General features: G+C 37.7%; 1 long non-coding RNA gene across 1 annotated transcript; it reads left to right on the top strand.

The window, feature by feature from the left end:
* The first annotated feature begins 10,966 nt into the window (after positions 1-10,966).
* Positions 10,967-13,842, top strand: LOC138905574 (uncharacterized). Its single transcript, XR_011413567.1, has 3 exons — positions 10,967-11,409; positions 11,756-11,823; positions 13,539-13,842. It is a non-coding gene; the product is annotated as an uncharacterized lncRNA (long non-coding RNA).
* The last annotated feature ends 7,686 nt before the right edge of the window (positions 13,843-21,528 follow it).

The raw sequence follows: 21,528 nt of genomic DNA, 5'->3' as shown, positions 1-21,528 counted from the left end.
ATTAATTTGAACACTGTCTTGATCCTAAATTGAGGTTTGATGTTAATTAAGGCTTTCATTGATATTATGAAAATCTTATTTGTGTTATTTGTTATTCTATTGAGAGGGTGTTTAGTTATACATACTAGTGCTATTCGACAGTATTAACGTCCCTTTTGCCGGGGGCGCTGCATCTTTCAATGGATGTAAGTGGTTTTACAACAGGAGATATTGGTCAGTGATAGCAGTGCACCTTCTTCCCAGCTGACTTGGTGAGCCCCACTTAATTCTGGTGTCATGAATCTTTTATACTTTGTGTATTCTGCTTGAGGTATAGTCGGGGCCTTGTTGCCGGCATTATCATTGTACTCTTCTTTATCTATAGAGGCTCCGTAGAGATAGTTTGGGTTGTGTATTGGTGCTGAAAAAGACAAACTATGCTATGTTGTGGTTGTATTACTTGTCCATTTGAGACTTTAAAAATGGTGAAGCTTATGGTAAGAAATTGGTAATTGCAGACATGACCACTTTATTGTTTAATTAAGGAAAACATATATTCTCTTTATTCATGAATGAGTTTGGGTAGAAGGAATCTAAGAGGCTTGCTCGGTTAGGTTCACTCGGTTGAGTGCCGGTCATGCTCCTCGGTTTTAGAGCATGACAAAGATTGTACCGTGCTCTCTTAGAATTGCAAATCTCGATGCGATTACACAGTATAACTTTATTGCAAATCTGTATTGAAGCTTCATCCGTCTCTTGGCACACTTAGAATCATACCTTAATAAGGTAAATCTCTTAAAAGTGTTGGCTTTTGTGGGCCCTACTTGATACAGATGACTTGCCAAAGAATGTCCAAATTATGCCACCCTGCAACATAATTTAAGAGTCATTTGATTGACTACATCTTGTAGCCACGTTGGGGTTCAAGAGTTTATCCAAAATGGCTTAATTAATTACCAATTTCTTAATTAACTTGGTAATTTCCCACTAATCCAATAATTAACCAATTACCCAAATAATTAAGAATTATTTCAAATTACTTAAAATACTACTTACTTTTTACACACTTTATGTACCCTACTATCACGGTCATGTGGTACCGTGTATGGCATTAGTCCATAAATACGGGGTATTATAGCTTGGACCGTATTTTAGCTCAAAATGACAACCTTCAACGAAACTCATTTTCTTTGATTTGCTTACCCTCTCACCTTCAAGAACTTGTTTGAAATATCATAATACTTATAATTTCAAAAATAATCTCATCCCCGAGCTTACGTCAATTAACTTACGATGAAACTTTAACATATGAAAATGCGGGATGAAACATTGCATTTCCGAGATTCCATCAATTTACTTATGGCGTACTATCACATACGAAAACATGGGGTGTAACATCATCCCCCTTTGGAATATTCGTCCTCGAATGTTGACTGATGCACTTATCTTTAGCATAACCTATAGCTCTTGCGGATACTTTAGTACTCTCCTTGCCATCTAGGCAACTGTTTTGTAAATAAATCCAAAGGTTAGGGCATTCCCCCCTTTAGTCCTCTTTCTCACACCATGATTTGTGGTCGGAATCCTTCCAATCTCGTAACTATTGTTACCTTCTGTCATGCAGCCTGTATGATTCTAACCTTGTAAGTGCACCTATGCAACTCTTTTCTCCCTTTCCCTCCGACTTTTAGCCAATCTCTAGGCCTCACTTTATAAACATATACAGAACTTGACAACATGTCCCTCTGGGCATGTATAAGTATACTAAAGTTCTTCGCTCGGTACTTTGTCGAACTTACGAATATTGCTATATCTTATTTCAAAGACTTGGTTCTCTACAGCATGACTTTACTGCTTCTAGGTAGGTCATACTATACCATGACTCTTACTTCGATTTACCGTTACTGAGGTCTGCTACCAAACTCCGGGTTATTCTCGTTGCTTATCCTATATGTATAAAACTAAGTCCTTTAACGCTTCTTCATTACTGTTCATCTTAAGACTAATGGCCTAATCTCATCTCATACTTTGCAACTTTTATCCATCCATTGTTGATTCACTTCAATGTTGATCTACAATCTACCACTGAAGACTTGAAACTTCTTACGTAATACATTGTTGCTAGGGCTCACATCTCATCGGGGAACATATGAAATAATTAGACTGCTCCTGGGGGCAATACTATACTTCCATAACTGTATTTCATAGCATCCCAATGTGATTGACATTACGTGGGTATTTTAATCCTGTACCATCCATGAAATCCCCTCTTTTTTTATTTTTTTCTTCAAATCATTACTCAATCGAAGGCCCAAACGTCATCCTTTATTTATCACAATTACACACCCTTATTCTACTATCAGCGTAGCGTTCCATCTCTTCTAAATGCTACTAGTCTTAGACTCCTTTGAGTTCGTTCAGGCTACACTGAGCTTTCTATAACTTAGAGAAACTATTAGCTCTATTAGTTTCATGGACTTAATCTTGAGGACTTATCCATTCTCGTCACCTTCTCACTCGCCCTTTCTTATCCTTACTCTTGGCTTCTAGAACCTTGTCGCTTTACCATACAATAGCTTGCGCCCTACACATATCTATTTATCTTACTCGCAACCTTTCAACTTGCTTGCATCATAGATTTCCTTATGTCATTCAGGAACATCAAGAGAGACATCACATCATCTCTAACTCTTCTTTCCTCTCTTAATCAGGCTTCTCGATACCTAGAAACCATAGGCTGGAAGACGTGCTACTGACGACGCCGCTATCATTCCTGGATATTGAATCCCCGCGCTTCTAGCCTTCTATCCGAAGTATGGACTATTCACAACCTTCTGCACTTGAGTATCTCGTACGTTGGTCACCATTACCTTACTTACCTTAAAATCTCACACCATATCTTCTATTCATTTCATAACCTCCATTCCACATAGGTATGATTCACACTCCCAACTTGAAGCTCTATTATAATACTTGCACCTCTGGTGCATACACAATCCGGTGGGAGCTTTATACTGACTTCTTATGAGACTGGTACTCTCCCATATGGCTTTATCATAGATCCATTATAGAATATGACTATTGTACTATCTCTCTTGTACCTCTGATATTATAAGTGATTCTGCTATGTTCTCAATCATGATTCCTGTAATTTTCCGGGTCTAATAATCAGACTCCTGATTTAGTTTGTTGATGTAACTCTTTAGTTTCCTCTTCCTTTAGATCAACCTTTATGTAGGCTTAAGCTATCTTCCGATCTATGACTTTTGGTATTAGCTATTACTTTAGCCTTTCAGTGGCACTATGGAATATCCATGAAATAATCTTTTAACAATTCAATCCTTTGTCTATGACCTGGACTCAATTCTTTCTTTTAACTTATACCGGAGTCTTCTACGGTTGTATGATTATCAACATATATGCTGCACGGATAATACTCCGAAATCTTAAGTGCGTTCATAACGTAACTAACTTTGGATTGTTGATCGAATAATTCCATATGGCTCCACTCAACTTCTCACTAAAGTAGGCAATAAGTTTAGAATCTTGCATCAAAACAGCACCTATTCCTTTGCCAGAAGCATCACATTCAATTTCGAAAGATTTAGAAAAATCAGGCAATTGTAACAATGGAGCAGAACATAACTTTACTTTCAACAAGTTAAAAGCATCATCTTGTTCTTTTCCCCATGTAAAAATATTATCCTTTTTAATAACTTCAGTTAAAGGAGAAGCAATGGTGCTAAAGTCTCTCACAAACCTCCTATAAAAACTAGCAAGTCCATGAAAACTCCCAAATTTAGTTATACTCTTAGGTGTTGGCCATTCTTTTATTGCCTCAATTTCCTCTTCATCCACCTCAACTCCTTTAGAACTAACTACAAAATCCAATAAAATCACAGGATCCACATAAAAAGTAAACTTTTTAAGATTAGCAAATAAGTATTGCTTTCTAAGAACTTTAAAAACTTGTTTTAGGTGTTCTACATGCTCTTCTAAAGTGTTAGAAAAGATCAAGATATCAGCGAAGTACACCACAACAAATTTTCCATGAAAATCTTTAAAGATATGATTCATTAATCTCATGAAAGTGCTAGGTGCATTCGTCAAGCCAAAAGGCATAACTAACCACTCATAAAGCCCATATTTGGTCTTAAAAGAAATTTTTCATTCATCTCCAGGATTCATTCGAATCTGATGGTAACCACTTTTTAGATCAATTTTAGAAAAAATTTTGGATCCATGTAATTGATCCAACATGTCATCAAGATGAGGAATAGGATGGCGATACTCTACCGTTATCTTGTTGATTGCTCTACAATCCACGCACATCCTCCAAGTTCCATCCTTTTTGGGTACCAATAGGACGGGAACAGAGCAAGGGCTCATGCTCTCTCTCACAAAGCCTTTCTCAAGCAGCTCCTCAACTTGCCTTTGAAGCTCTTTTGTCTCTTCTGGATTACTCCTATAAGCAGACCTATTGGGGATTTGTTATCCAGGCAGAAAATCAATTTGATGCTCAATGCCACGTAAAGGTGGCAATCCATTAGGAATATCTTCAGGAAAGACATCTTCAAAATCTTGCAAAAGAGAAGAAATACTACTTGGCAAAGAAGAAGTTAGTAACTCAGAATTAATCAAAACTTCTTTGTAAGTAAGTAGTGTTATGGGCAACCCCTCTTTTCTTGCATTTAAACAATCTTTGGCTTTTATATAAAAGCTCTCTTTTTTTATTTCCTTAGCCTCTTTCCTCTCACCAAGACTTTCTATTTTTTCATTCAAGCCCCTTTTTATCTCTTCTCTCAAATTGTTGCCCTCTCTCTCTCTTTCTCTGGGCCATCTCTCTTTTTTTCCAACTCTTGGCCTCCTTTCTTTTCTTTTTCCTCAAGCTCACTTTTTATCTCTCCCTTTGGTTTTCTCATTGTTTCCCTTAATCTCTTTTGATCTGCAAACACTTGAGAAGGAGATAAAGGTGCAAGAGTAAATTTCCTGCCATTTAGCTCAAGAGAATATCTATTCTTCCTTCCATCATAAAAAACATTCCTATCATACTGCCAAGGACGACCCAGTAAGATATGACAAGCTTGCATAGGGACTATGTCACAAAGAATATCATCCTCATATCTACCAACATTGAATGAAATCATGCATTGTTTGTTTACCTTTGGTTCACTACTATCATTTAACCATTGCATTCTATAGGGAGTAGGGTGTTACATGCATGTAAGTCCCAATTTTTCCACAAAGTATGAACTCTCCACATTAGCACAACTACCACTATCAATGATCGTAGAACAAGTTTTTCCCTTTATCCCATACCTAGTATGGAATATATTCTCCCTTTGTTCTTCATTATTGCTTCCCAAATTGATAGTCATAATCCTACTAACTACCCCAATTATGCCATCATTAGGTAGTGCTTCTTTATTTGCCATTGAATTCCAGCAACCTTAGAGCGCAACTCTTTAGCTTGAGATCTTGTAAATGGCCTTGGAGCTTCCAAAACTCCATCCTTGTCCTTGATGCTATCATTCCCCTCTTGTTGAAAAGAATTCATCCCCGAATTCGATCCTACATCAAACAAAGACAAGTCAGCAACATTGAATGTAGCACTTACTTGGAACTCACCAGGTAGGTCCAGCTTATAAGCATTGTCTCCAATCCTTTCAAGGACTTAAAATGGGCCATCCCCTCTACGGTGCAACTTTGACTTCCTTTTGGAGGGAAATCTTTCCTTTCTAAAGTGAGCCCCTTTGGTGGACTTCAAGAGCTGATTTGGTGGCCCAATTTTCCTCCTCTTGGACTTCAATTTGGATCACCAAATAATTGTAAAACTTGGATAATTCATCTACTTTGGGCTTGAGCTCTTCCTCTACAATTAAAAGCTTCTTTATTTTTCATTGAAGTCCAGCAACCTTAGAGTGCAACTCTTTAGCTTGAGATCTTATAAATGGCCTTGGAGCTTCCAAAACTCCATCCTTATCCTTGATGTTATCAGTTAAGTGGGCCAGAAGGGGCGTCATGAAATAACTAGAGTAAATATGAGGAAATGCCCGACATAGAACAACCCAACCTAATATACTCACTTATACATATGACGTACAGGCCTTTAAGGACAACATGATCACTCATACACTGAACATAGGCCCACAAGGCCATACAATCTTTCATATACATGACATATGTTTACAAGCCTCTAAGAATACATAAACGTCATAAGGCCGGGACAGGGCCCCGACATAGCAATCAATACTTGACTAAATCATACTAACAAAATAAGCAACTCCGGAGCAAATGGAGCACACCAATATCTTCCGCTGAGCTGATAGCCTACTTGGAGGACTCTCAACCTATCTATCGGGACCTGTGGGCATGAAACGAAGCGTCCCCAGGAAAATGAAACGTCAATACAAATAATGTACCGAGTATGTAAGGCATGAAGATCAATACATAAGAGACATAGATGAAACATAGAATAAAGATTTCCACCTGTAAGACTATATAACTTTGTAAATTCTGAAACATTCTTAATACTATGCACGTGCATATAAATGCCGTGCCATGCATAGGTGTAGGTGTACATAACATCATCAAGCCTCTGAGGGCATTCCATCATATCATCTCGGCCACTGTGGGCAAAATCATCAACGTATACCAGCTGATCAGGTGGTAGTGCGTATATAACGCCATAACCTTTTACCATATACTATATGCATATAATATACACGTATATAATGCCATCTGGTCATGGGTCAATGTACATATATAAATGCATGAAATGCATAAGAAATACATTAGTAAGATTTCTCGGAATGTCATAAAAATCAATATGCCTTTCGGATAAACTTTATCAAATACGTATTTTTTTGAGACCCATGAACAGAAGATATAATAATAATTTACATAGGGAATCAAGAATATAGACACCCCTAATATTTTTATGAATAAAGTCACTTATGAAAGTTGCGTATTTTGCTAGTTTCATTTGTATCATTTGGATTATGCCAAAAGAAAGAAGGGATAGCCTTAACATACCTGAGCCGATTCTCTTTACAATCCCTTTAAAACCCATTAATTGCGACAATACGTAACGACAGATCGAAGTAGGGAAAAATATCTGTATGATATTCTTGAGAAAGATTGCACCATAGTCCCTTATAATTGCCAAATCTCACATTTTGATATATGACCCTCACGTTCCTAAGACTTACAATGGCTTTCCTTTGTTAAAACACAATCTCGCATGAATTGTTGAAGTAGCTCACGTTACTATTGTATTATGTGGTCTTGTATGAATTTTGGCAGCAAAGTCACGTTGATAATATTTTGAATGAGTTGCTGAAGCTTCCTTGTCATTGTAGAGATTCAAAAAATGAATTAGAAAGGTTTTCTTAACCCTTAGGAGTGGGCCATACATTTGTGGCTTAGTTGGCCACCCAAATCTCGTAAAATGCCACCTTGAAGAATGATTTAAGAGTCATGACTTTGTGAGCTGACACGTTAAGGGGTTAGTCCTTATCCAATATTACCCACTTAATTCCTTAATTAATTTGTTAACCCCCCAGTAACTAACCAATAAATAACCAATTATTCACATAATAAGAATTATCTCAAATTACATAAAATACTAAGCACTTTTAATACACTTTATACACCTCACTATCATGGCCATGTGGTACCTTGTATGTTACTATACTAGTCCATAAATACCAGGTATTTTAGTTCGGGCCGTATTTTGTCCTAAAATGTCAAACTTCGACGAAATTCATTTTCTTCTATTTGCTTACCCTCTCACCTTCACGAATTTACTCATCACTTGTTTGAAATAGTATACTGCTTATAATCTCAAAATAATCTCATTTCCGAACTTACGTCAATTAACTTATGACGAAACTTTAACGTACAAAAAATGCGGGATGTAACATCTCATTTCCGATCTTTCATCAATTTATGTATGGCGTACTTTCACGTACGGAAATATGGGGTGTAACATCATCCCCTCCTTTGGAACATTCGTCCTCGAATGTTGACTGATGCACTAATCATTCTCATAACCCATAGCTCTTGCGAATACTTTAATACTCTTCTTGCCATTTAGGCAAGTGTTCTCTGAATGAATCCCAAACGCCAGGGCATTCCCCTCTTCAGTCCTCTTTCTCACACCACGACTCGTGGTTGGAATCATTCCAATCTTGTAACTGTTGCTATCTTTTATCATGCAGCCTGTACGACTCTAACTTTGTAAGTGCGCTTATGCGACTCTTTTCTCCTTTTTCCTCCAGCTTTTATCCAATCTCTAGGCGTCACTTTATAAGCATATACAGAGCTTGAAAATATGTCTCTTTGGGCATTTATAAGTACAATTAAGTTTTCTTTCGCTCGATACGTTGTTGAACTTACGAATATTGTTATATCTTATTTCATAGACCCAGTTATCCATTTGTATGACTTTACTGCATCTAGGTAGGTCATACTATACCATAACTCTTACTTCGATTTATCGTTACTGAGGTCTGCTACTGAACTCCAGGTTACTTACGTTGCTTATCCCATATGTATAAATCTAAGTCATATAATGCTTCCTCGTTACTATTTAAGAATAACGGCCTAATCTCATCTCATACTTTGTGACTTTTGTCCATCCATTGTTGATTCACTTCAATATTGATCTAACTCTACCACTGATAACTTGAAACCTCTTACGTAATCTCTAGGGCTCACGTTGCATTAAGGATCATGTGAAGTGACTTTCCTGATCAACCTGGGGGAGATACAATGCTATATTTCCATAATTGTATTTCGTAGCATCCCAATGTGATTTACCTTACGTGGACAATCGAAGGCCTACACGTCATCCTTCATCTATAACAATTACACCTTCATTCTACTACCAGGGCAGCATTCCATCTCTTTTAATGCTACTAGTCTTAGACTCCCTCGAGTTCATTCAGGCTATACTGGGCTTTCTATAACTTAGAGAAACTATCAACTCTCTTGTTTTCATATGCTTAATCCTAAGGACTTATCTATTCTCATCACCTTCTCACTCGCCCTTTCTTATCCTTACTCCTGTCTTGCTAAACCTTGTCATTTTATAATACTTTTGCTTGCGACCTATACATATCTATTTATACTACTCGGAACCTCCCTTCAACTTACTTGCACCATAGATTTCCTCGTGTTATTATGGATCATCAAGGGAGATATCACATCGTCTCTAACTCTTCTTTACTCTCTTAATCAGGCTTCTCGATACCTAGAAACCATAGGCTGGAAGGCATGCCACCGCTATCTTTCCTGGATACTGAATCCCAATGCTTCTAGCCTTTTATCCGAAGTAAGGATTATTCACAACCTTCTACACTTGACTATCTCGTATGTTGTTCACCTTTACCTTACTTGCTTTAAATATCGCATCACGTCTTCTATCTCTTTCATAACTTCCCATATGCATAGGTATGATTTACATCCACAACTTGAAGCTCTATTATAATACTTACACCTCTGGTGCATACACAATTTGATGGGAACTTCATACTGACTTCTTATGAGGCTGGTACTCTTCTAACTGGGTTTCTTGTAGAGCCGTTATATAATATGGTTATTGTACTATATCTCTTGTACCTCTGATATTAAGGGTGATCCTGCAATGTTCTCAATCACAATTTCTATAATTTTCTGGGTCCAATAATCAGACTCCTGATTTACTTGGTTGATGTAACTCTTTAGTTTCCTCTTCCTTCTAATCAGCCTTCATATAAGCTTAAGCTATCTTTCGATCTGTGGCTCCAAGTATTAGTTATCACTTTAGCCTTTCATGGGCGAATATCCATGATACAATCTTCTAACAATTCAATCCTTTGTCTATGCCTTGGGCTCAATTCTTTCTTTTAACTTATATCGGAGTCTTTCTACGGCTGTATTAATGTCAATATACATGCTGCATGGATAATACTCTGAAATATTAAGTGCATTCATAACGTAACTAACTCTGGATCATTGATCGAATAATTCTTTTCGTTCCATCTGAGCTTTCTTTAAACGTAAGCAATTACTTTTCCTAATTTTTTATCCCCCTTGTTGCGTGCATTCTTAGCTTATCTTAGTTCCCACGCATGCCGGAGTGTTTGGGCAACTCATATGGTCTCGAATATTACTAACTTCTTGTTCATTAGTCACGGTAGGTGCCACTTTCTTATGGAGTGCATACAAACCATTTCCTCTTTAGGCCACTGAGCTTAGGTTGAAGCCTTCTTCCTTATTTCCTCAGCTAGTGTAACGACCCGGCCGGTCGTTTTGAGAATTTAAGTCTCATCTGGTGGCATAAGGCCCTGAGCAGCTTCGTATTATGTGTATTGACCTGCGTGCTTGGTTGAATAGAGTTACAAGATGATTCGGAGTGATTTAGGACACATAGTCCCTAAAACATTAGCTTAAGCCTTAGGATTTAGACCATAGTCGGAACTGTGTGAAGACGACTCCGGAATGGAGTTCTGTCGGTTCCGTTAGCTCTGTTGAGTGATTTTGGACATAGAGGCGTGTCCAGATTGTGTTTCGGAGGTCGGTAGCTCATTTAGGCTTGAAATGACAAAAGTCGAATTTTTAGAGATTTGGACCGGAAGTGGAGTTTGTGATATCGGGGTCGGAATGCGATTCCGAGAGTTGGAACAACTCCTTTATGTTATTTGGGACTTCCTGCAAAATTTGACTTCATTTCGAGTTGGTTTGATATTTTTCGGCACGAGTTTTTGAAGTTGGAAGTTTTAAAAGTTCATAACTTTGATTCGTGGTGCGATTCATAGTTTCAACATTATTTGATGTAACTTGAGACCTCAAACGAGTCCGTGTTAGGTTATGGAACTTGTTTGTGTGTTTAGACGGGGTCCCGTGGGCCTCAGGTGTGTTTCAGATGGGCTATAGGCCATTTCCTTCTATTTTTGAACTGCTATTTCTGTCATCTGGTTTCCTTAATCCCGTTCGCGTCCCTTCCTTCGCTTTCGCGAAGAGTAATTTTAGAGGATGGAATATTTCTTCTTCGCATTCGCGAGCTTCTATCCGCGATCGCATAAGTCTACCCTTCTCTTCTTCGCGTTCGCAGCTCCACCTTCGCGTTCGCGTAGTAGAAATTTGGAGCTGAGGGATGTTGACTATTTCTTCTTCGCGTTCGCATCATTTGCCTCGCGTTCGCATAAGCTCCTGCCCATTGTTCATCGCGTCCATGTCCCTTCACTCACGATCGCGAAGGGTCTTTCTTGGCAGCCTCAATTCTCTTATTCGCGATCGCGACCCAATCTCCAAGATCGCGATGAATAGTCATATGGGCAGAATATAAGTTTTTCAAATCGGGGGTTAGGCCATTTTCACCATATTTTGACTTGTAGATCTCGATTTTGAGCGATTCTTGGTGGGTTTTTCAAGTAATTCGATTGGGTAAGTGTTCTTCACCTAGTATTTAATATATTCCATGATTTGTTCATCATTTTGTATCATTTAAATTGTGTTTTGAGTTGAGGAAAATGTTGGTTTTTTGAAGAAAATTTTCAAAATGAAAAATAACGATTTGAGGGACGAATTGGTATCGGAATTTGATAATTTTAGTATGGTTGAACTCATATCGGAATGGGTGTTCGGGTTTTGTGAAATTTGTCGGGTTCCGAGATGCGGACCCGGGGGTCAACTTTTGGGCCAATTTTTAGATTTTGATAAAGATTGAGACTTTATGGTCTGGAATATTTCCTTATGAGTTTTATTTGTGTTTTGAATTTATTTTGGTTAGATTTTAGCCGTCTGGAGGTCATTTCACCCGAAAAGTCCATTTTTTATTATCGGTCTGTCTTCTTTGAGGTAAGTATCTTGCCTAACCTTGTGTGGGGGATTTCCCCTTAGGATTTGAGTCTTCTATGTTGATTGTAGTCCATGTACGCGAGGTGACGAGTGTGTACTCGGACTTATTTGTGGAAAGTTGGCCTTTTAGGGTTCTTAGGTCCTTATAGTCACTGAGTATGAAGTCGTTCTTGATATGATTAAGTTCCTATTTACTAGTTTCATGTCTACATGCTTTTATTTGAATTAATTGCTTCAGAATTCACTCTTATTGCCTATTTGACTCTTATTTGACTCAACTGGAGATTTTACCTCTTCTATTGCCATGCCATCTTTTCATATCTGGTTATCTTTATTTGGAATCATTATTATCTCATCCTATAATTTTTTAGTCTTAATTAAGGTTATGATTATCTTTACGCTGCTTATCCTTAATTGAATTGTTGAATATCCTTTGTAAGTTATCAAGCTTAAGAGAAGTTTAGATATCCTATATCTTAGTCAACTTGTTTTATTTGGAATTATTTAACTCATGTTAGCTTCCATATTGTTGAAATGTATATTGTGGGATCGTTGCTACATATTAGTTTTCCCTTGTTGAGCTGATCTCTTTATGCCTAGCATTCTTTACTGTGGTTATTCCTTGTGAATTGGTTCTACCGTTTCTTATGATTTAAAGTTCTTGAGTTGATTTACTTGTCATACTTTGTATTATTACCATTGTTGTTGTTGTACTTATTGTGGTGATGCACGAGGTTTATGCCGTGCGGTTGTTATTATTATGATGCAAGAGGTTTCTGCCGTGCGGTTGTTGTTATGGGGTTGCACGAGGTTTCTGTCGTGCTATTGTTACTATTTATATTTGCACATGCGACGTGACAAGGCGGGAGATATATATATATATATATATATATATATATATATATATATATATATATATATATATATATGTGTGTGTGTGTGTGTGGGGGGGGGGTGCGCATGTGGCGAGACAAGGTGGGAACATTGTTATGCACGTGTGGCGAGACAAGGCGGGCATTTACTTTACTATTGCACACGTGGCGAGACAAGGTGGGATGTGTCAGGAATTGATTTGTGATGATTTGTGATGGACTGGGGGTATTCCTGTTGATATTTGTGTTGTGGTACACTTACCTGTGTGAGCTTTATCTTGTGAAAGCTGTGAGAAAATATTCTACGTGTTGATCGTTGTTTTTCCTTATGCTTATTTCCTCGTATGGACTATGTTAGGACACTTGCACAAGCATAAACGTAGTTAAGTACTCTTATCGGATAAGAGGTGTTCTTGATATTGTTGAGCATAGATGCTCACCCTTGTTTACTTGCCTTCTACGCGAGAATGGCTCTATTGGCACGTGAGTCGTCAGTGCGGTTATGAGGTATTATGAGGGCACAAGATGCCAAGTGTTAGGGTTTAGGTATTGAGACCCGTGAGTTGTGATTTGTCCGAGGTTCGGTACCTCGTGGAGTTTGTTGGCTAAAACATGATGTGAAAGCGGTTGTAGTTGCTGAGTTATTACTTGTCCTTGTTGTATTTGTGATTCCGGATTTAGGTTGTGTTTCATTCACTTTTCTGTGTCATTTTCATGGTATTCCGCTGATACTTGATGTTTCCTTTCTCATTGCCATTACTGTATTGTGAGCCATATTACATAGTCTTTATGTAGATATCATATTTCTGTTGTTCATATACTTATACCTGTTCAATTTATTAGACCAGCGGGTGTCTTGACTGTTCCTCGTCACTACTCCACCGAGGTTACTCTTGATACTTATTGGGCAACGCTGTGGTATGCTCATTCTACACTTCTGCACATTTTTGTGCAGATCCAGGTATTTTTTCTTTAGTAGTTGTGCGGGTCATTGCTGTGGAGACTCAAGGTAAACATGTTGCTGCATTCGCAGGCTTCATAGTCACCTTCAAGTTTTCGTTTTGCACTGTTATTCTTATTTTTTGACAGTTGTATTTAGAAGTTTTCTTGCAAACACTCTGTAGAGCTTATGACTTGGACTACCGGTTTTGGGAATTGTAAATTTTAAGAGATTTCTATTTAAATTATTAGATATTATTTGAATAATGTTGTTATTCAATTAATGTTAGGCTTACGTAGTTCCTAAGACTAGGTGCCATCATGATACCCAAACAGAGAGAAAATTGCGTCTTGACAGCTAGTCTTACATTGTAGTACTTTAAGGAAGACCTTCTGACTCTTGTAAAGCCGCGAGCTTATAACATCGCATTCCGCATAGACTTTTTGATGTCCTTCCTCGCCTATAATTATCTGTAGTTACTTACCTTCACTCCCTTATGCTTGTAGGGTTGCTTGATATTTTGACAGTCTTCCCGGTGGCATTCTCTTTTATTTCCGTAATACTCATACGGTACCTTTAACTACCCCAACTCCTATCTGAATATTTCTCCAGGATTCATGATGTCATATCTGCGAGACTGAATTCCCCATGTTGGGTTTCACTCTTGTTTATCTTGCACGGTCTATTGATTTATCTACAACCTCTTGTCTAGCCATAACTAGACTCTTCTTGAATCAACTACTAAATGCTCGTTGGTCCATTTTCATATCTGTATTCCGCGTAATCCCACTTGGGTTATTTCCCTTTGTCTTAACTTATGTCTTGCACTGGCTCCTTATTTATCAATAACATCTCGGATAGGAACCCTTACTTCCTTTCCTTGACATCACGTTTGCATAATGTTCTGGAATCATAGCATATCTGTAGGATCTGAATCAGTGCAATCTCATCCCTTTTCTCATTTTTATCGCATTCTTTTACCATTCCATAGTTACTAGAACTGCTTAACTCTGACTTAATTCCACATCACTCCATATTTTCCCCTTTAGGGGAGTACTTAAGATTTAGTGCTACGATGATCTACGTATAGATATTTTACCTCCTCATCTTTGGCATCTTTTAACATCATCAATGATCCTTACATGCCTTGCAGTAATCCTTTTGTACCAAGGATAACGAAATTCCTTTCTCGCGAGGGTGACACTTAGTGTAATTGGCACACACAGTCCCTTAAGCTTAACTTTACTCACCTTGCTTGCTTTAGGGAAGCGTCTTCCTGAATGACCTTTAAAGGGTATTCTTATGGCGTCCATTCTATTATCGTCGGGATGCAATCTCTGAAATTCTCATGATGCCGACTATTACTCAGTCCCTAGTTCATGTTTAATTTATCTTATTCACCAGCCCATACTGATTTCTATTACTTTGGGGTCTAACTTTTCCTTTTGCTAGTCGCGCTGGAGTCACGAACTTATTTCTTGAAATGAGGATATGACTTTATGGCCTACACTCTTTTTTTTATCTCAAGGCCTGTCACCTCTCGTCTTTTCCTTCACTTGACTATTGACTCTATAATACTGTCATCTTTTTGATCTACCGTTGTCATCCATGTATCACGTCTTACTAATAATGCTTCATTAACTCTCTTCTTATTTCCCGCTAACATCTATGTCTATCACTTCAGTCTCAAAACTTGAACAAGACATTCTTTTGCTTTTAGCTCCCCTTGCTTCATCCATTGGCTCTTCGAATTGCCTAACATTCTCTCTCTATTAGGGACGGGAGCCACACTAAGGTAATATTTATCCTTTTCAGGATTCTAGTGCTTATCTTTGTAGTACTCACATCTAACTGTACTATTTTCGAGTACACCATCTAGGTGTGTCACAAGGAGATCTATTAACACATTTGCAATACCCTTCGGAAATGTCAACTAACGCAAATAATCCATCCACCATTTGGGTTACTCTAACCCTAACCAAATCCTGATATCCGTCCTCCTCTTATACTGCTTCTATTAGCCCCCATAGGGCATAAATGAGATAGGCATGGCCAATTGTACATACCTCTATTATTGTTAAAGGTAGCTCAAAAGGCTCATATTCCTGAAAGGGCGGATAGACATTCTTGCCTTAAGGCTCCTTATCAAGAAGCTTACACGTCTTAATACTCACAAGATCTGATGAATACTTCACATTTACTCATCATAAGTATGATGCAAAATAGAGTTCGTCTGACTCAACTCTTCCACAACCGCATTCAATCCCTTACCAACCGTCTTTCTAGATGTAGGCATCGTCGTATTATGAATAAGATAGAGTTTAGGAAATTGAGTTCTTAAAACTAAGCTCTACCAAACGATCTAAAGTAAGAAGAAAGAGTGACAATCCTAAATGCCTTGTAGCCTCCTGCTTATAAGTGTGGTGCACAACACACCCATAAACAATACTCTACTAGACACGGCTTGTAGACTCCCTAGGACAGAACCTGGCACTGATACAACTTTTGTCACGACCCAAACCGATGGACCGGTACCTTACTCAATCGAGTACCAACGTATCGTATCTTTCTTATTACATCATCATGGTTAAGTGGGCCAGAAGGGGCGTCATGAAATAATAAGAGTAAACATGAGGGAATGCCCGACAAAAAACAACCCAACCTGATATACTGACTTATACATATGACGTACGGGCCTATAAGGCCAAAATGATCACTCATACACTGAACATAGGCCGACAAGGCCATACAATCTTTCATATACATGACATATGTCTACAAGCCTGTAAGAGTACATAAACGTCATAAGGCCGGGATAGGGCCCCGACATACCATTAAATATATGCCTAAATCATATTAAACAAATAAGCAACTCCGGAGCAAATGGTGCAGACCAACATCTTCCGCTGAGCTAATAGCCTACTTGGAAGACTCTCAGCCTGTCTATCGGGACCTGCGGGTATAAAACGCAGTGTCCCCAAGTAAAAGGGACGTCAGTACAAATAATGTACCGAGTATGTAAGGCATGAAGATCAATACATAAGAGACATATATGAAACATGGAATAAAGATTTCCACCTATAAGTCTATAACTTTGTAAATTCTAAAACATTCTTAATGTTATGTACGTACGTATAAATGTCGTGTCATGCATAGGTGTAGGTGTACATAACATCTTCAAGCCTCTGAGGGCATCCCATCATATCATCTCGGCCATTGTGGGCAAAATCATTAACGTATACCAGTTGATCAGGTGGTGGTGCATATATAACGCCATAATCTTTTCCCATATCCCATATACATATAATATACGCATATATAATTCTATCTGCTCATGGGTCAATATACATGTATAAATGCATGAAATGTATAAGAGATACGTTAATAAGATTTCTCGGAATATCATAAAACTCAATATGCCTTTCAGACAAATTTTATCAAATATGTATTTTTCTGAGACCCATGAATAGAAGATATAATAATAATTCACATGGGGAATCAAGAATATAGACACCCCCAATATTTCTATGAATAGAGTCATTTATGAAAGTTGTGTATTTTGCTCGTTTCGTTTGTATCATTTGGATCATGCCAAAAGAAAGAAGGGATAGCCTTAACATACCTGAGCCAATTTTCTTGACAGTCCCTTTAACACTCGTTGATTGCGACAATACGTAACAGCGGATCGAAGTAGGAGAAAATATCCGTATGATATTATTGAGAAAGATTACACCGCCATCCCTTATAATTGCCAAATCTCACATTTTGATATATGACCCTCACGTTCCTAAGACTTACAGTGGCTTTCCTTTGTTAAAACACAATCTCGCATGAATTGTTGAAGTAACTCACGTTACTATTGTATTATGTGGTCTTGTATGAATTTTGGTAGCAAAGTCACGTTGATAATATTTTGAATGAGTTGCTGAAGCTTCCTAGTCATTGTAGAGATTCAAAAAATGAATTAGAAAGGTTTTCATAACTTTTGGGAGTGGGCCCTACATTTGTGGCATAGTTGGCCACCCAAATCTCTTAAAATGCCACCTTGAAGAATGATTTAAGAGTCATAGGTTGTGACTTTGTGAGCTGCCACATTAAGGTGTTAGTCCTTATCCAATATTACTCATTTAATTCCTTAATTAATTTGTTAACCCCCCACTAACCAATAATTAACCAATTACCCACATAATAAGAATTATCTCAAATTACATAAAATACTACTCACTTTTAATACACTTTATACACCTTACTATCATGGCCATGTGTTATCTTGTATGGTACTAGCCCATAAATACCAGGTATTTTAGCTCGGGCCGTATTTTGTCCCAAAATATCAAATTTCAATGAAATTCATTTTCTTCGATTTGCTTACACTCTCACCTTACTCATAACTTGTTTGAAATAGCATAATGCTTATAATCTCAAAATAATCTCATTCCCGAACTTATGTCGATTAACTTACGACGAAATTTTAACGTACAAAAAATACGGGATGTAACATCTCATTTCCGAGCTTTCATCAATTTATTTATGGCGTACTTTCACGTACGAATATGTGGGGTGTAACAATAGTGAGACTGTTTTTACGTGACCATTTCTTATTCAAGTTACTATGCTTAGGTTGAAGCCTCATTCCTTATTTCCTTAGTTAGTCTTTCATTGTAGTACTTAGGGAGGACCCTCTGACTCTGGTAAAGCTACGAGCTTATTAAATCGTATACCCAAAAAAAATTTGATGTTCGTACCCTCACCTATAATTATTGTCACGACCCAAATCGATGGGCCGCGACGGGCACCCGGTACCTTACTCAACCGAGTACCAACATAATGTATCTGTTCGTATCATACTATCATAGATAACTGAGCTGGAGAGGCTGCCGTGATATAAGTAGAATACAACATTAAATACCAACTTATACATAAGACATACGAGCCTATAAGACCAATGTGATCCATTATATACTTAAAATATAGACCGACAAGGCCGTACAAGTATCCGTATACATGACATCTGTCTACAAACCTCTAAGAGTACATAAATATCATAAAGGTCGGGACAGAGCCCCGCTATACTAATCAACACATGTCCTAATCATACTGACCAAATAGCAACTCCGAAGTAAATGGAGCACACCAGCATCTTCCGCTGAGCTGATAGCCTACTTGGAGGACTCTCGACCTGTCTATCGGGACCTGCGGGCATGAAGCGTAGCGTCCCCCAGGCAAAAGGGATGTCGGTACAAATAATGTACCGAGTATGTAAGGAATGAAAATCAGTAAACCATAGGCATGAGAAAAACATAGAGTAAAAGACTCGACATCTATGTCTGAATAATCTGTGAATAATCATTAATATTTACAATGTCATGCATATTCGTATAAATGTCATACCAAGCATGGGTATATGCGTTCATAACATCATCAAGCCTCTGAGGGCATCCCATCATATCATTTCGGCCACTGTGGGTAAATCATCAACGTATACCAGCTGATCAGGTGGTGGTGCGTATATAACGCCGTAACCTTTTTCCATATCCCATATACATATAATATACATATATATATGTGTATATAATGCCATCTGGCAATGGGTCAATGTAAATGAATGCAATGCATGAGAAGTACGTCAATAAAATCTTTCAAAGTGTCATAAGACCATTGTACCTTTGATTAATATCATGAAGTAAACTTTATCAACTTACGTATTTTTTGAGACCTATAATAGATGATAGAATAATAGGACATATCGGGAATCAAGAATGCAGACACTTGTAGTACTTCTATGAATAGAGTCATTTATGAAAGTTGTGCATTTGCTCATTTCGTTTGTATCGTATGGGTCATGCCAAAAAGAAAGAAGGGATAGCCTTAACATACCTGGAGAGATTCTCTTGATAATTCCTCTAACACACGTCTTGCGACAACACATAATGGCAGATCGAAGTTGGGGAAAATCCGTATGATATTCTTGAATTCTTGCGTGAATATCCATTGTCTAACATTCTGATATAAGACTTTTCTTTACGAGTGGATATGTGAGTGACTCTTTCTTAAAAATAGATATGTGGCTCACGTTTTGAAGAATATGATCTTTCCTTGAAGCGTTTTCATCTGTAAGATTCAAGCTTATGTATTTCCCTCTTAACTTATGTATATTAATCTCTTATCTTTGAGATTTGTGGGCCCCACCCTTACGTAATGTTTAAGCCACAAAATCCTCCTAATGTGCCACCTATTTTATGGACTTAATAGTCACAATCCATGGCTTTTGGGCTGCCACGTTTTTGGCTTTATAAAGATTATCCAATAACTTAATTAAGCTTATCCATAAATCCTTAATTAACTTATTAATCTCCCACTAACAAATAATCCACATAATTAGAAATTATCTCAAATTACTTAAAATACTACTCACTTTTAGCATACATTATACACCTTATTATCATGGCCACGTGGTACCTTGTATGGCACTAGTCTATAAATACCGGGTATTTTAGGTCGGGCCGTATTTTATACCAAAATGTCAAACTTCGACGAAATTTATTTTCTTCGATTTGCTTACCCTCTTACCTTCACGAATTTACTTATCACTTGTTTCAAATAGCATAATCCTTATAATCCTAAAATAATCTCATTCCCAAACTTACGTCGATTAACTTACGACGAAGCTTTAACTTACGAAAATGCGGAATGTAACATCTCATTTTCAAGCTTACATTAATTTACTTATGGCGTACTTCCACGTACGAAAACATGGGGTGTAACAATTATCCTTAGTTACTTACCTCTACGCTCGTGTGCTCATATAGTTGCTTCTGAACTGAAGTTTTGATTGTCTTCCCAGTGAGAGTCTCTTTTATTTCCATAACATTCATACAGTACATTTAACTACCCCAACTCCTATCTGAATATTTCTCAAGGGTCAGGATGTCGTAACTTCGAGGCTGGATTCACTATATAAGGTTTTACTATATTTATCTTGCACGATCTATTGATTTGTCTGTATCCTCATGTCTAGCCATAAATAGGCCATTCCTGAATCAACTACTAATTACTCGTTGGCCCTTTCTCATATCAATATTCCGCAAAATATTTCTTGGGTTATTTCCTTTGCCTTAACTTACCTCTCGCAGTGGCTCCTTATTTATTAATAACATCCTGGGCAGGAATCCTTGCTTCCTTTCCTTGACGTCGTGCTTGCATAATATTCTGTAATCATAGAATATCTGTAGGATTTAGATAAGTTCAATCTCATTTCTTTCTCATTTTTTATCGCATTCTTCCTTTACCATTCCATAGTTACTAGAACCACTTAATTATGACTTCATGCCATATCACTCCATATTCCCCCCTTTGGGGGAGTACTAAGATTTAGTGCTACCACGATCTACCTATTGATGTTTTACCTATTCATCTTTGGTATCTTTTCACATCATCGATGACCCTTACTTGCCTTGCGGTAATCCTTCTGTACCAAGGATAACGAAATTCTTTACTCACCTAGTATAACTAGCATACATAGTCCCTTAAGCTTAACTTTGCTCACATTGCTTGCTTTAGGGAAGCGTCTTCCTGAATGACCTTTCTCTGAATTTCTCATGATTCTTCTTCTATTGTCCATTCTATTATCGCCGAAATGAAATCTAAAATTCTCATGATGTCGACCATTATCAAATCACTCAGCCAACAATTCATGTTTAGTTTATCTTGTTCACCAATCCATAGTGATTTCTATTACTTTGGGTCCAACTTTTCCTTTTCGTAATCACGTTAGAGTCACGAACTTATTTCTCGAAAAGAGGATGGGACTTTATGACCTATACTCTTTTGTTTCCTCAAGGCCTGTCACCTCTTGTCTTTCCCTTCCCTTGACTATAAACTATGTAATACTGT

The sequence above is a fragment of the Nicotiana tomentosiformis genome, chromosome 2 (assembly GCF_000390325.3).
Source record: "Nicotiana tomentosiformis chromosome 2, ASM39032v3, whole genome shotgun sequence".
Lineage (NCBI taxonomy): Eukaryota > Viridiplantae > Streptophyta > Magnoliopsida > Solanales > Solanaceae > Nicotiana > Nicotiana tomentosiformis.
The sequence above is the reverse complement of the archived record's forward strand: the minus strand, read 5'-3'. Positions and strand labels throughout refer to the sequence as shown.